The following is a 14800-nucleotide window of genomic DNA, read 5'->3' on the forward strand; positions in this document are numbered from 1 at the left end:
GTGAAAATTGTGCACACATTTGCTGCATATTCAATTGACCTTACCTTAAAAATGTTTTGTAATTTAAATTTTACATCTTTAATCCTAACGACAACCACAAAAGACAAAACACAGAATATTGATTCTTTATTGATGGATGTGCATCTGTTCCATAGAGTACCTTACTTGGGTAAAGGTTGCACTGCCAAATCCGGATTATGTATGATTTACCGATCACCTTGTGAATATCCACATTGGGCAACCGTATAGTAAAATAAGTCGTTTGTAAATTAAACATTTGTATATAGACTGTGGTTCTAAAATTGATAGGATTTATTTATTTATTTTCCATGATTGGTAATACAAATAAGTACTTCTTGTTCGAGATGCTGCATGACAGCAATCTCTGAACTTCTAAACCATTTTGTTCAACAGTATTGTGACAGACAGAGGACGAGAGTCCCTCGACTTTGGTCCAGTTGAGTAAAAGCTAAGATGCCAGTGACAGTGTTGAACCAGAAGTTTCTTCCCACCTGGTTGAGAGTATCCCATAGTTTAAAGGTATGCTGGATGAACATTCTACTGGAGTGAGGGATACAAGCTGTCAGTTCACTAACATGTTGCGGTTTAAGAACTTCAATAACTACATCATTTGGAATGCACACACATTCACTCACGTTGACAGTTGATAAGGCCTGTGAATTTAAAGCAGAAATGCGAGTCACAGAGGATAATCTGTGCTCCTCTGTGGGAGGTGGAGGTTTCCCACTGAATGACAGGAAGCTGTGACTCCTGCAGATTACGTACTTCAGAGCAGATGAATCACAGGGTTTTTGGTGACGGCGTTTCTCAAATTTTCTCTTGTGGTGGGATTTCTGTCATGCAAACGAGCATGTGTGCTTCTCTTCATCATGCTGTTGATGTCACACTGCTGATTTTTGGTCATAGGCAGCTTTTGTGAGCAATGTTTAATGACAGAAAATGACTTAACTATAATAGTATTGCTGAATGATTTAAGTCATACATGTTCAGTTGTGTTGTTAAATGATGACAAGAAGCCAAAACAGAGACTTGCTCAATACTTAGTTGCTCGATGCCTTAAAGAAGACATCGCTAACAGACTATTTTTGTGCGGCCCTAAAATTAAACGCATGAAACGACAACAAAGATACGTAAAATTACAAACAAAAAACCCGTAACTACCTCAAATGACTCCAAAAACACACACACAAAAAAACAAAAACAAATGAAATACTGGTACAAAAATCACCTGTACTACAAAGCTTGATTGCCTCTTATCACGCTAACTTCCAGGATTTATTCTGTATAAAACACAAGTATTGCCCACCTTATGATGTAGGCTGCTCTGTATGAACGCAGCATCAGGGCCACTGACTGCACCCAAAATGAAGCGGATGTACGTGAATAGAAACACGTCTGTGCTATTAAACTGAAACTGACCCTGACTGTCTGTTTATTTCACGATTAATTAATATTCTATAATCTCACAAATTTTGCATTAACAGTCATCAATTATCTGCTTGCATTCTTTCCTTCCTGTTTTTTCTGCAGCAAGTGTAGTTTTTGGTCTGAATTATGGATTTTAATTCCTCACATTTTTAAGAACTGTTCCTCGTGGTGACGAAAGTTGCTCTGCACGGTTTCTCTGTGTTTGTGATTGGTTTAGATGCTACGGTCTTCACCCATTTTTTGTGAGCACAAACACAGCCAGGTTGGATACACCTGGCTTAAGTTAACATGTTGATAACCTGCTTCGTAGTACAGCTGCTCAGTGGTTGGTTGAGTGAAGCCCGCTAACAGAGAGATATCCCAGATATATTTATGCAGCTTTGTAGTATATAGGCCCTAAATGTTGTGATAGAAGTTCCCTTTCGCTGCATGCCTTATAGGGATCTATCTTTTTTTTTTTTATTAAAATATATTAAAGTAAGAAGGTATATCCTTCTTGTTACTGTAAAACAATATAATCTCAATAGGTTTCGATGAAAATAGTAAGAAATTATGATGTTTTCATTTTGAGGTACAAGTATATTTAGAAATATTTTTCTGTTTTGTACTTCTTCTTTAAAGTGTGTTGCTTCAGTTAGATACAAAGGTACAAAAGTAGTGTTGATGGGGGTTAGGTTACACCAGCTCTACTCCCCCCAAACCCTTCTATAAATGCTATTAGTACATTTTACCTTCAGCAAAATAAATTCACCTGTGCTTGTGTGTGGATAATGGGATTCAGCTCACACTCCTCAATCTGTTCCAGGACAATAATCACAAACCATTTAACTTTCCCCCCCTCTGGTACTTGAGCTTCGGTATTTCACATATTCCAGGATGTGGCATTGGTAGAGTGTTGGAGAACTGAAACAAACAAAAAAAAACATCATATTTATACTGGCAGAAGATACAGTTACTTAAATATTTACGGGTCATACCATGTTACTAATGCAAACCCTTTCCGTTGTGTATTTCTGTTCACCTGATGTTTTCTGTGATGCTGTGGATTAGAAACTTGGTGCAAAATTGTTTCTGTCCTTTATCGATTTTCAGTCAGACACATTTTCAGACAACTGCAGCTCCCGAAGACACATCTAATGTCCTATTATCAATCCTCAAGTCAAGAACCCATTTTTCACCCATACGAGACAATATCCGACCTCTCTGTGAAAACAGTGTTTGCCAGAACTCATCTTGATTCATTTATTGCTGCCTGCTGCTGTTTTCATGTTAGTTTTCATACATATATGAGGTTTATGTCCTTTATTAGCCAGCCAATGTATTTACAAATTATAACACAAAGAACTTTGGCAGCATCTTGATTCACAGTTTCTTGCCACTTGTATCACACCCAGTTTCCTGACTCTAACACATGAACAAAAAGTTCACTTGGGACCTATTTTTTCTCTCTTACTAAAATGAACCACAAAAAAAAAGAAAAAAAGATATAATTGGTTTTATTCACTTTCCCTGTCGGTGATCATAATATTATGGCAGGTCATGAGCTGCAGTGGAGGATGAAGACAAAGCCTCTAGCCTTTTCTCTGAGCTGTATCTCTACAAAAGCACAATTACCATCAGTGTCCACAGACATTTGTTATACCCGCTATGAAAATAAGCAGCAAATAGCTTTGCCACTAAAGGTTCACATCTTCATTTAAAAACAAATAAAGTAGTTAGGGACTTCTTTGTACATTGGATTTCATTTGTTGAAAAGCAAAGTTCATGCAAAACCATAAAGAGATAATGAAGTTTAACTCACCGTATTTATTTGTTACGGCTTTTGCATTTTATACCTATTTTTACAAAATGACCAATATCGTTTTAATGAGCGACACAAACAAAACAAACGCAGAAGATATTGGAGCTTTTCACAGGCAGGGTACGCCGCATGGGCTGCAAACACACAATCACAAATGCACTCACACTCCCACAGGCCATTCAAAGAAACTAAACTAAACATGCAAAGCAGCAAAGATCCCTCTGCTGAGGTGGATTTAAACTTCCACTATTTTCTTTCTGAACCCTGTGAAAACCAGTGTCGTGTCAATTCTAAATCATTCTTGCAAAGAATGTAATTCTGCGTTGCATAAACTACGTAAGCCACAAATATTAATGTATGAATGTTTTTTGCACCGGCATACACTGTCTGCAACCTAAGCATATATAAAACAGTGTAAAATAAGAATTGTTCTACAGGACTGGTACTCTTCCTGCATGCTGCATGCATCATGTCCTAGCGACAAAGTAAGATGTGGCATGCGCAGTGGGCTGTGTGTGTGTGTGTGTACTGTCTTGTACATTAAGCTAAGTGCTCCTCAGCGCTCCAGCAGTTGTAAATGGATGGCTTGAGGGGGCTTTGTTTCCTAACTCTGAATCAGTAGCAGAGTGTGTCCCAAACACTATATATAGTTTGCAGTGTATTCAATTATTTTTAGGTCTGTTCAGCATGCTTAGTGCTGAATATGATGTAAAAAAACCAAACAAACAAAAAAAAACACATTATCACGACTTACTGTATTTCTGCTGTATGTGTAGAAAAACATTTAAATTTAGATGCGTGGGCCAGTGTTACCACACAGAGCTTCCCGGGTTGTCATTTTCAGACAGCGCAGAGAATCCTCACTGGTTGTGCTTGTGGAGTTTAATGATGTGAGTATAGTGAGGGGCTGAATGTCACTGTGCTTGCATCAGTCCCTTATTTCCCTCCCTCACATCCTCCAGGAATCACTATGGTTTCAAAGGCATTAAGATCAACAGAGCAGGCAGTCAGGGAGTCATTGTCTCACACTTCATCCAAAGAGCCTCTTTATCATAAAAGAGCCTATATTACATTATACAATTGTTTTTACACGGTTGGGTAATCTCTGCATGTTCTTCCTTACTATCTCTGAACTTGTTGTTGTTTTATTGTTTGGGAGAAATGACTGTTTCTTTGAATTGGAATTTTTCCTCATGCACGGTTACCACAGTGACAAGAAGCAAAAAAGATTCATAACACGGATGATCAAAGACTGGGGAAAAAACTTCCGGGTGAACACATGAATGGTGGATATTGTCTTATTCTGTTAGCAATAAGTTGTAACATGTTTACACAGGCTTCATGCAAATTATACTTGTCCACACCTATGGGTGCACATACTCATGGATGGAATCAAGCCCTACAGTGAGGCAGAGGAAGCTATAATGACTGCTGGACCTCAAACATTTTATCAAGATTTGATGTTTTTTTTTACAAATTTATTTTTAATTAATTAATTTTGAATTTGATTCTGATTTTATGTTGAATTAAATGGACAGTATACACAGCTTACAAAATATGTAAAATAAACAGCTTCTTTCTTAGGTTTTTGTAAAGATGATATATGGATTACTTGGATAAATAGGGGTGATAGATCCCCTTTATTTTTGTCACATGTGTAGAGTTACATACATGAAATGTAACCCTAACCCTAACCCTAACCCTGAGGAGCAGTGGGCAGCCACAGTGTTGTGGCCAGGGAGCTGTTGATCCAAACTGGTGACCCTCCAATTAAAATACCACCACAGCCCATTTCACACCTAAACTAGCCATCAGGTAGGGGGAGTGGAATGGAGATTATAGTACTGTTGTTTTTGTACATTATTTTGGTGTAGGTTTAGTCTATAGTTTGAGGAGTTGGACACTGGGTGTAGGTTGGCCCAGTGTTGTCTCTTATTTTGTTTGGTGTGGCCTTTATTTAAAATCAGGGTCCAGTATGACACAAAAATACTTCATGCATTTTTTTGGACAATATCACATTTCCAGACTATTTTTGCCTTAAAACAAGTGGCTGAGTGCAATGGTAAGTGTAGCAAATGTACATGTCAAATTTTTCACGCCTTAATCTTGAGTAATTTCAGCGCAACCCAGCTTCTGTAAGTCAACTGATTTATATAAAAATATAATTAAACAAAAGCACTATAATAGAGCATCCAGTGACCCTGACAAACAGGAATAAGTGGGTCTGAAAATGGATGGATGGACTAATAGAGCACAAACATCCCCCAAATATCCTCTTATCCAGATATTGTCAGTTATCTGGATCAGTGATCATGGTACCATGATCATTCATAACTGGAAGACATTTCTAGTAGGTCTATCCATATACGGCAGGTCCAAATGTATGGGCACCCAAATTGTTTTGAAAAATTGCAATGAAATGTGCAATCCGGATCCGGATGAAACTCGATTCGGTAACTGAGGAACCAACCCGACAAAACGGAGTCTGATTTTTTTTTTCTTTTTATTTCACCAATGTTGAGATATAGGGAATTGTAATGGACTCTTCCATGAAGTAGGGTCTATCTTTGATTTAAATTTTGTCAAAACCTGTGTCGTACTTTTGTCATAATAGTACTAAAAGACAAAAATAAATAAACGCTGGTAAAGAGATTACCTCCTTGGTGGAGGTAATAACCTTTTCCCTATTTAGCATTTTTTGTACGATTTCAGGACATTTAATAGTCAGTCAAGTCATGATCAGGGTTCTCGCCAGCGCTGTTGAGCGTAGGGGACCCCAACGCTGGGATTTTGATCCCGTATACTTTGTGGCCCCTCAATGGGTATCTAGGCATGCATCGGTTGTTATAACTTTTTTTTAATCTGCATAAACAAGAAACACATACGGCAAATTGCTCAGATGCTCCTGCTTTCACTTGAGAACCCCGAGGACCCCTGCAGCTACTTAGCTGCCCCGATGTTGCCTGTGTACATCCTCCACTTTGTAAAGGCTCAACATACTCCGGCAGACAATGCGGTCTTATCTCTGAGCGGACTCTGCCAGGCCAATTCAGTACAAAGCTCAGATTTTACAACCACACGGAGTCTGTTGTATTGCACAAAACTGCTCGGCATGCCTTTTTGAAATCGACCCATATTAAATGTAACACCGACCAGCCTTTCACCCGCCTGGTGAGAGCAGGACAGATGAAGACGAGCTTCAAAAGTACCAACACTTTTAAAACACGTCCCAGAAAGAGTACACGGACTGCAGAAAAGCGTTAAGGATTGTGCGAAATGTACGATTTTACTGGAAACTACTATGCGGTGGTACGCTCCAGGTGCGCTCGAGTATGAAAGCTCTAAGTGCGGACAGTCCACGCCGAGTCCGCTCCGTGTACGTTCCACCTGTCCCATATAAACAGTGTGCTTCATAATCTAAACAATCCACTAAATGAAACAAGAGTAAAATATAAAATTAATGAAACTTTTGCTTTACTTCAAAAAATGTGGCCCTCAAAATGCAGGAAATAGTGTTTCAGAGGGTTATATTTTTAAACATTTTCAGGGGGGATGCCCCCGAGGCCCCTACAAAACTTGCACGCCAAGCGGTCGCCCTACGACGCTGTGAAAAATTCCTGGTGAGAACATTGTCCACCAGGACAATTTTGTGAAATTTTAGAACTAATGACATCATCACTGTGGATTGAGCCTTTTCTGGCTTTATTCACGCGGCACAGTTGGCTGGGTTAGAGGCAGCCTGTGGGCGCACCAGAGCCAATCACTCTGTGGGCAGCGGGGCAGAGGGCGGACGGTGGCTTCACTTGGGGTGAACCGTGCACGCGCGCTCGTGTGTGTGTTTGTCGGCAGAGCGCCAACACTCCGCTGGAGTGATTCACTTTTGCTGGCTTTGGGTGAACCGTGCGCGCATTTGTGTTTATTTCAGAATTAAATTTGCATTAGGAATTGAGTCTTTACAAGGTCATTTTAAAGAGGATTTAACTTTTATTCTGTATTAAAGAGGAATTAAAGCTCTCATGTAAACCATCCATGGAAAAGCTAACCTCCCACTTTTCTATCAAGATATACTTCCTATGGGCACTGCACTTACTGTATTTTAAATGGAAAATGGTAGTCCTCATATTTACAGTAGCACTACCAGTAATAAGATGTAAATACACGTTCCAACTTTGCACGGCAGTTGTTAATTTAGAGGCTTTCACTAAAAATAAAAATCGTTGATTGTAAAGTAATTTTAACGCAGGTCATGCACATATTATTGGTAGATGCAATGTTAGCGGTGTTTTTTTTTTTTGTAGTATCGTTTGTTACTTTTCATGATGTCAGGTGATATCTGGTTCTCACAGACGGTCGGTAGGTTGCTGCTCCGCTGTGTGCGTAAATCAAAGCCCTATGTTCAACATTCATGCGTCTCGGGGCTTCACGTCAGTCCTTTAACTAGATTTTTCCATCAGACGGAATTACCCGCATCACTCAAAGAAATACGATTATTGATCACACGGCTCTCTCTCTCTCTCTCTCTCTCTCCCCCCCCCCCCCCCCACCCGCCAAGTGCTGCAGAGAGAGAAAGAGAGAGAGAGAGAAAGAAAGAGAGAGAGAGAGAGAGCCGCATCGGGGAAAGGAAACCCTGTGGAGCGCTGCCACTTATCCTGTATTTTACTAAAAAAAAAAAAAAAAAAAAAAAAAAAATAAAGAATAAAACTCGGTGGATGTTTGCTTTTGCTTTCCCGAGAACGAACGCAGTTTGATTCAATGGATAACACCGCGATCACCTCACTTTCTACGCTATAGTTGAAGGTAAGGATTTACTTTTTGTCCACACTTCATGCTGTATGCATAAATAAATAAATAAATAAATAAATAAATAAATAAATCTAAGGTTGTAGAATCAGTTTTATCCTGTAGGTTACTTCTTGCCATTGTGAGTAATACATTAGTTTTTGGTGCGTCATCTATTTGCTAAAAGTTGTGGTTAAGTGTACTCCATTCTTCCTGAGCCTATATTCCTCCTGAAAAGTGTAGAAAAACTAGTTATGCATAATTATTACATGTATCTATGTTACAACTCAAGGTGTGATGGAGACCTAAAACAAGCCATTTGTTTCCCTACAGTGGTGTGTTTTCATCTAATCCATATGTAATCTATAGCCCTCAAATAAAAAGGTCTGCCAAAGACTTATATAATTCAATTGTAAATGATTACTATCTTCAGTGTAAGTGTATATTTTAATGCATCCTTGTGCTTGGGATGCACAGAGTTATGGGAGGTGGGGTATTCTTGCTGTAGTGCAATCCTCCAGCCTCCTGCCCTGGGGCACTTAAAGCACTCTACACTGCCGCCAAAAAGAGGAGAGGATGCAAGAGAACTGACTCATCCATGAACTGCACCTCAAGAGGCAGGGGGCAATTGACAGGCACACAGGCGGTGAACTGGAAATCTGTGGCCAAGTGCTTTGTTTGCACTCAGGAGGCTGTGCTGCTGTAGTCCTGCTGGGTTAACAACACTAAGCATCTATAAATGAAAACCTGTCACAAGAGGTGAAGTGATTGGAGGCTGCAGAGTTTGTAATGCTACAAAAATACTTAATGTGGATATCAAAGTAGGGCTGGGCGATATGGACCAAAACTGTTATTTTGATATTTTTTCTGAAAATGTCGATATACGATATAAATCTTGTTGTTTTTAACTTAAAGAAAGACAATTCTGGGTTTAATTTGCTGATGCAAAATGCCACACAGGCACATTTATGAACAAACAGCATTTTTTCCTCTAAGGGACAGCACGTGTGAGTGAGTTCTGTAGTGTGGCTTGTTTAGATGAAGGTCTGGGTTAGGACGCACTCAGTAATGCATCTAACTGTGCTTTTCATGCTGTTCAAAGAAGTAGCAAAAGCAGCGACTCCTAAAACGAGTATTTTAATACAAAATAAGCTATAAAATATATATCTTAGAAATATGTAAAAAATGTAAAGCACACTGTTCGACTGTACTTTATGAATAATATTAAATACCTGTATGATGTGATTTTTACTGTGTGATTGTATAAATCAAAACAAGTAAAAGTAAAAAATAATATAGGTATATCTCGATATAGGCAATATTGTCATTTTCTGTATCGCCAAAATAAAAAACTCAATATACAGTATCTTGAATCACGATATATTGTCCAGCCCTATATCAAATGCATTCAAATCTTGATGATCATATGGGATATAGATTGCACTGCCTGTGCAGTGAGGAGAAGTGTTATTCCTTTTATTGATTTATAATGTTAAAAGAAAGATAGTTCTTCATCATGCCTACCCAGGTAGGCATGATGAAGCAGATGTTCCAGAACAAATAATGAAGCTCAAAGGATGTTTGTTTACACATTTTAAGATACACATTCAGCTAGAAAAACAGCATCATATGAACCAAACCCCAAAATCATCTTCATTTTTATCTTCTTTGTATAGTTGTATTATTATTATCATTATTATTACATCTTGTTTCATTTTTTCCTACTGTACTGTGTGCATGTCTTTTACTTATTTACGTAAGTTTTTCTTTGTTTCTTTCTTTTGTTCTTCAGTGTTTATTCTTTTTATTCTCTGTAATACAAGTAATTTCCCCCTGGGATAAATAAAGTCTGATTCTGATTCTGAATCCACTATCAGCAAAATCCCAGTGACACAACTTTGACTGTTTTCTTTCTGCTTGTTTTTTTTTTTAAAAAACCATATTATTGTGTAATGTGAACCAAACATCTACCATATGTGTTTCCACATCTTGTTGTATCATCTTCTCCAACCAAATACCAAATACTGGTGATGAAGAGTTTGATCAGCATATTTTTTATGGATATTTCACATTGACTATAATGTATTGTGTCGTTTAATGTGATTTATTGTGAAAGCAGAAAGACACGACACTCCCTAAATCAATGAACAAATAACTCAACAACTTTGTTTTATCATAAAATAAAAAATGTATTGGTATAAGTTATATATTTTATATGCATTTCTAGGATGCAGTTTGGCATAATTACATTTAGTTATTAAATATGTAACCATTCATTTAACTTTCTCACAATAAACTGCCACACACTTGTATAAACCTAAGTTTGATTTTCATCTTCTCTGATGTAGATTGAACATTTTCTCAGGAGAACCTGTTTGCTATGCATAACCATTGTGCTGCTGTTCTTCCTCCTTCTGGAGCACTAATGGCATCACCGCTTGATCATATCTCCTCACATGCAGACGTCCCAGCCCGTTAAGGCCCTGCCTCCCAGATAGGGTCATAGGCTCGCTGTTTTGATAGGATTACGTGCAGGCCTATACCCATTTCCAGATTGGTGGTGGTGCTGCTTTTTCCTGCTCGTAGAAGAAACCCACCCATCATGGAACAGTGCTCGTGCATGTCTTTGAAAGGGCAGGACACAGACAAGTCAAACCTGAGTCAGATTAAAAGCACTTGCAATTTCTGTCGATGACATATTCTGTCAAATACATTTATCTACATACATCTAACCCTTGCGTAGCTGTCCAGTATGGCATAGCAGGGAGACGCGAAGGGAATAAAGATAACTGTTCTCTTGTGTCACGTTTTATGCCATTTGTCCTTTTAAGGAGTGGACCTTTGAACTAAATGTAAATCTACATGATACTACTACCGAGGGCTGGGCGATTTTGCAAAAAAAAAAAAAAAAAACTGTTTCGATTTGATTTTCAATTTTTTTTTTTCAATAAAATGACTGCAAACATCAGATATATTGTCAAAAGTGCAACTTTATTGCTGTGATTGTCCTCAAGAGTTAAAATTCATAGAACAATCCCAAAATAAAAAGTAAATGAGGCTCTGTCATTCAACAATTTCAAGCTTTAACCCAGGTTTAAGCAAACGTGCAACAGCAACTTCACAGTGGCTTAAATTTTCTGATTAAGAAATCAGTTAACTACATATTTTACAACATATAACATTACAATTAAAAAAAATAATAAACTCTTCCCTTAGCATCTCAGCATAGTGCAAATAAAACATTTAACATGCCTGTGGCACACTTATAGCCTACTCAAAGAGTAAACAAATGTAAACAAAGAGGCTCACATTGCGCTATGGTAACCCACAAGAACGAAATGCAAAAAAGTCTGAAAAAACTGTGGTGGAAAAAAATGAAACATTTAAAAAACATTTTAAAAATGTGTTATTTTTTAAAAAAAACTCGAATTTGCAAAATAAAAATCATTTTCATCTACAAATTCGATAAATCGATTAAATCAATTTTTTTGCCCAGCCCTACTACTACCTCAAATTATCATATCATTAAGTTGTTTGTCGATAATAGTAATGCATACCTTTTCTTTTCATAACTTACGCATAATAACTTATAACTGTAATTTGGGGTAAAAATCTATTAAAACTTAATAAATCCATCTTTTGGTGGTATGGCAAAAAAAAAAGAAACAATTTTCTTGCAGTAATACAATATTAAAATATTGTTTAAGTTTTTCTAAATACTGCTTTTAAGGTAAGGTTTACACTCCTTTTGACCATTGATTTCTATTTAGTCATGGTTTGGACATTTGTTCATTGGTGTGTTCCCCTGAGTCAATTCATAGTGTCAATCAATCAGAAACCCATGCAGCTCTCATTTGACATAAGGCTAGATTTGCATTTACATTTATGGTAATAATAATAGTCGTAGTGTCATGTCCCTTAATTCTGCACGTCTTTGACCACCTGTAGTCTGATATGCAGAATAGATACATAAAAAAAATTATAATATTGGTGTAAAAAGTTTAATATTTTTGTCACTCATTTCAGAAAGTGAAACTCATACAGTATATGATATAGACTGATGACATATAGAGTTAAATATTTATAGCCTTTATTTCTTAAAATTTGGATGATTATGACTTACAGATAATGAAAACCCCAAATTCAGTGTCCCAGAAAATTAGAATATTGTGAAAATTTCAATATTGGAAAGTCATGGCGTCACACCGTAATCAGCTAATTAACTCAAACCACCTGCAAAGGTTTCCTGAGCCTGTAAAGCTGCAGTATGAAGGAATCGTGAGACCCTCCATGCTACCCACTCCCCTCCCTATTTAGGAACATATCGTCCCTTACCGGAGCTCTTAGCAACTTTTTTCTCAACAGAGACTAGTGACAAATGTAGGGACTTTATCTTGTGTTTTTGAAGAGTTTTCTGATGTTTTAGAGACATAAAAGTTTGTATCACTTTCTGCTTTAAGGATAGTAAGAGGCTCACACCTGCTTCTTTGCTTCCTGATCCCAGCTGCAGAGCAGAGAGACACTCCACATACAGACTGTAACTGAATTGTGCACGTTCTCTCCACCTTGGATATGTTTCTCTTAGTTTTAAAAGTGATTTATCCCATCTGTTATCACTCTCCCCTTGACTCGGTATGTGGGACGGACTGTGCGCGGACTCAAAGTGGATTGCGCACAGTCCGTCCCACATACTGAGTCAGAGGGACTTCCGTGAAGTCTGTTTTGCCCAAACCCGTTTGTGTCTTCAGACTGTTGTTTCCTCACGTCGGTCTTCCTTTTTTGGCTTGCTTTGCTATACGTTAACGCGATTGACTAGAGTCGAGCAGCCAATAGTAACGCCCAAAAAGCTCATGGAGCACTCTGTTCGTAGAAAGATCTCTGATTGGCGGAAATGCTGGATTTCTAAAGTTAATTTACCGGGCCAAGAGAACACTTTGCATTACAATATGATAAAAGATGATAATGAATTTTTGACCAAATGACACCAAAAAAAACAACCTTACATACTGCAGCTTTAAATGGTCTCTCAGCCTGTTGCACAAAACAAAGTATTGAGTGCATAGAAATTAACATACATTTTGGTTTTAAATATAATTTTTTATTGATCTTATGTAATAATAAAATTTTCTGAGACACTGAATTTTGACTTCATCTGTAAGCCATAGTTCATCAAAATTTCAAGAAATATAGGTTCGAAATATTGTCCTCTGTCAGTCTATATAATATACGGGTTTCACTTTCTGAATTGAGTGACAAAAAATATTGAACTTTTTCATTTTTAGATGTACTTGTCTAGATGTACCTTCTTTTGGGCATTCTTGCCAACAACAAAATAGCACTGTTGCTAAAAATGTATCCGGTCACATCTAATCACATCTAGTGTTGGGCAGTAGCCACGTTTTTAATTGACATAAATTCACATACGCACCCCTGCATCATTAATTTTTGCTTTGGGCTACATTTTTTTTTTTTATGTGTCAAAGTCGAGCACTAGATTTTATCTTAAAACAATATACTAGTGATTGTCTTTATTTAGATGTATGGCACAATGTAGTTTGAATTAACTTTTTTTTTTTTTTATCTAGGGCCCATTTGGACTGAAAAAACAAATTACTGGCTTAAGTGTTTTTTTGTATGTTCATTTTAATGTGTAATATTGTACAGTATTTACTTTAGAGTTTTTTTTTATTTTTTATTTTCATCAGCAACAGCACAAGCTACAGTCACTAAAAGGTTTGGCCAACTATTAGGGCAACAAAAAAAAATGTAAATAATTGTAGTTAATGAGATAAAAGAACATTACTTGGATGTATGACAAATGATTGTATGATATATATTTATTTAGCTATATAAAGATGTTTTTAATAATGAAATAAACAGGTATCACTGATATAGTCACATAAAATTAACTATAGAGCAAAAACAGGAGTTTACAGAAATAAAACTCAATGTACTATAGATTGGATAATATAGATAAAAAAGAAATGTGTCAGTTTTGTAACAAATGATGATTTTGAAAGCTCCCATCACCAATGATGTCTTTACTGCCTTGATCCTGTCATACACGGTCAGGTGAGGTTGGTGGCGAGTGTGCTTGGGTGACCCATGAGTCTCATCACCAGTGACAGCCCGTCTCACCCTCTCCTGCTTCTCTGTCAAACAGCCTCCAGTATGACTGATTTAACTGATTTGTGCATAAGTAAAATGTGTGATGGCCAACAATGAAGAAAAGACAACACTGCTCTCGGTCATGTGGCTTGCAGTGTCCAAGTCCATTAAAGAGTCATAAAACCAACTTGGGAATTGAACATGACACTTGAACAACATAACTTGAACAATGAACAGTTCAAATTAATTTGGCGAGCAAAGTATTTATAAGTTTCTAGGAAGTTGGCTTTGACCTCTGAGGTGGCGATGCCTCGACTGTTTGGCAATGAGGAGTTGAATGTTTATTATTTATGAGAAGCGCTTATAATAATCTGTATTTCCACCAAAATCAATAAAGGACTAACACGTAAAAAGTGTTTCTGATAAGAGTTACAGGTCGACCGATATGGGATTTTCATACCGATTAAAAAATAAAAAATAAAAATTCAGCCTATATACTTTTTTTGAAGCACATTAATTATGAAAGACAATTGAAACACTCATATGATTTAAATGTATATATTAGAAATTAAAATAAATATATCAATAGAACTCTTAGCATTTATTGAACTTTAAATATACCCGTACTCAACCAAGTAAAACAAAAACCCTTATCCTATTAAA

The 14800-nt window shown here is 37.1% G+C and overlaps 1 protein-coding gene across 1 annotated transcript in view; it reads left to right on the top strand.

The window, feature by feature from the left end:
- The first annotated feature begins 7862 nt into the window (after positions 1–7862).
- Positions 7863–14800, top strand: part of sv2ca (synaptic vesicle glycoprotein 2Ca) — a 41606-nt gene continuing 34668 nt past the window's right edge. Inside the window, exon 1 of the mRNA XM_028457062.1 lies at positions 7863–8047. The gene's annotated coding sequence lies outside the window, so the exon portion shown is untranslated. The remainder of the gene's footprint in view (positions 8048–14800) is intronic.

Source organism: Gouania willdenowi, chromosome 9 (genome assembly GCF_900634775.1).
Source record: "Gouania willdenowi chromosome 9, fGouWil2.1, whole genome shotgun sequence".
Classification (NCBI taxonomy): Eukaryota; Metazoa; Chordata; class Actinopteri; order Blenniiformes; family Gobiesocidae; genus Gouania; species Gouania willdenowi.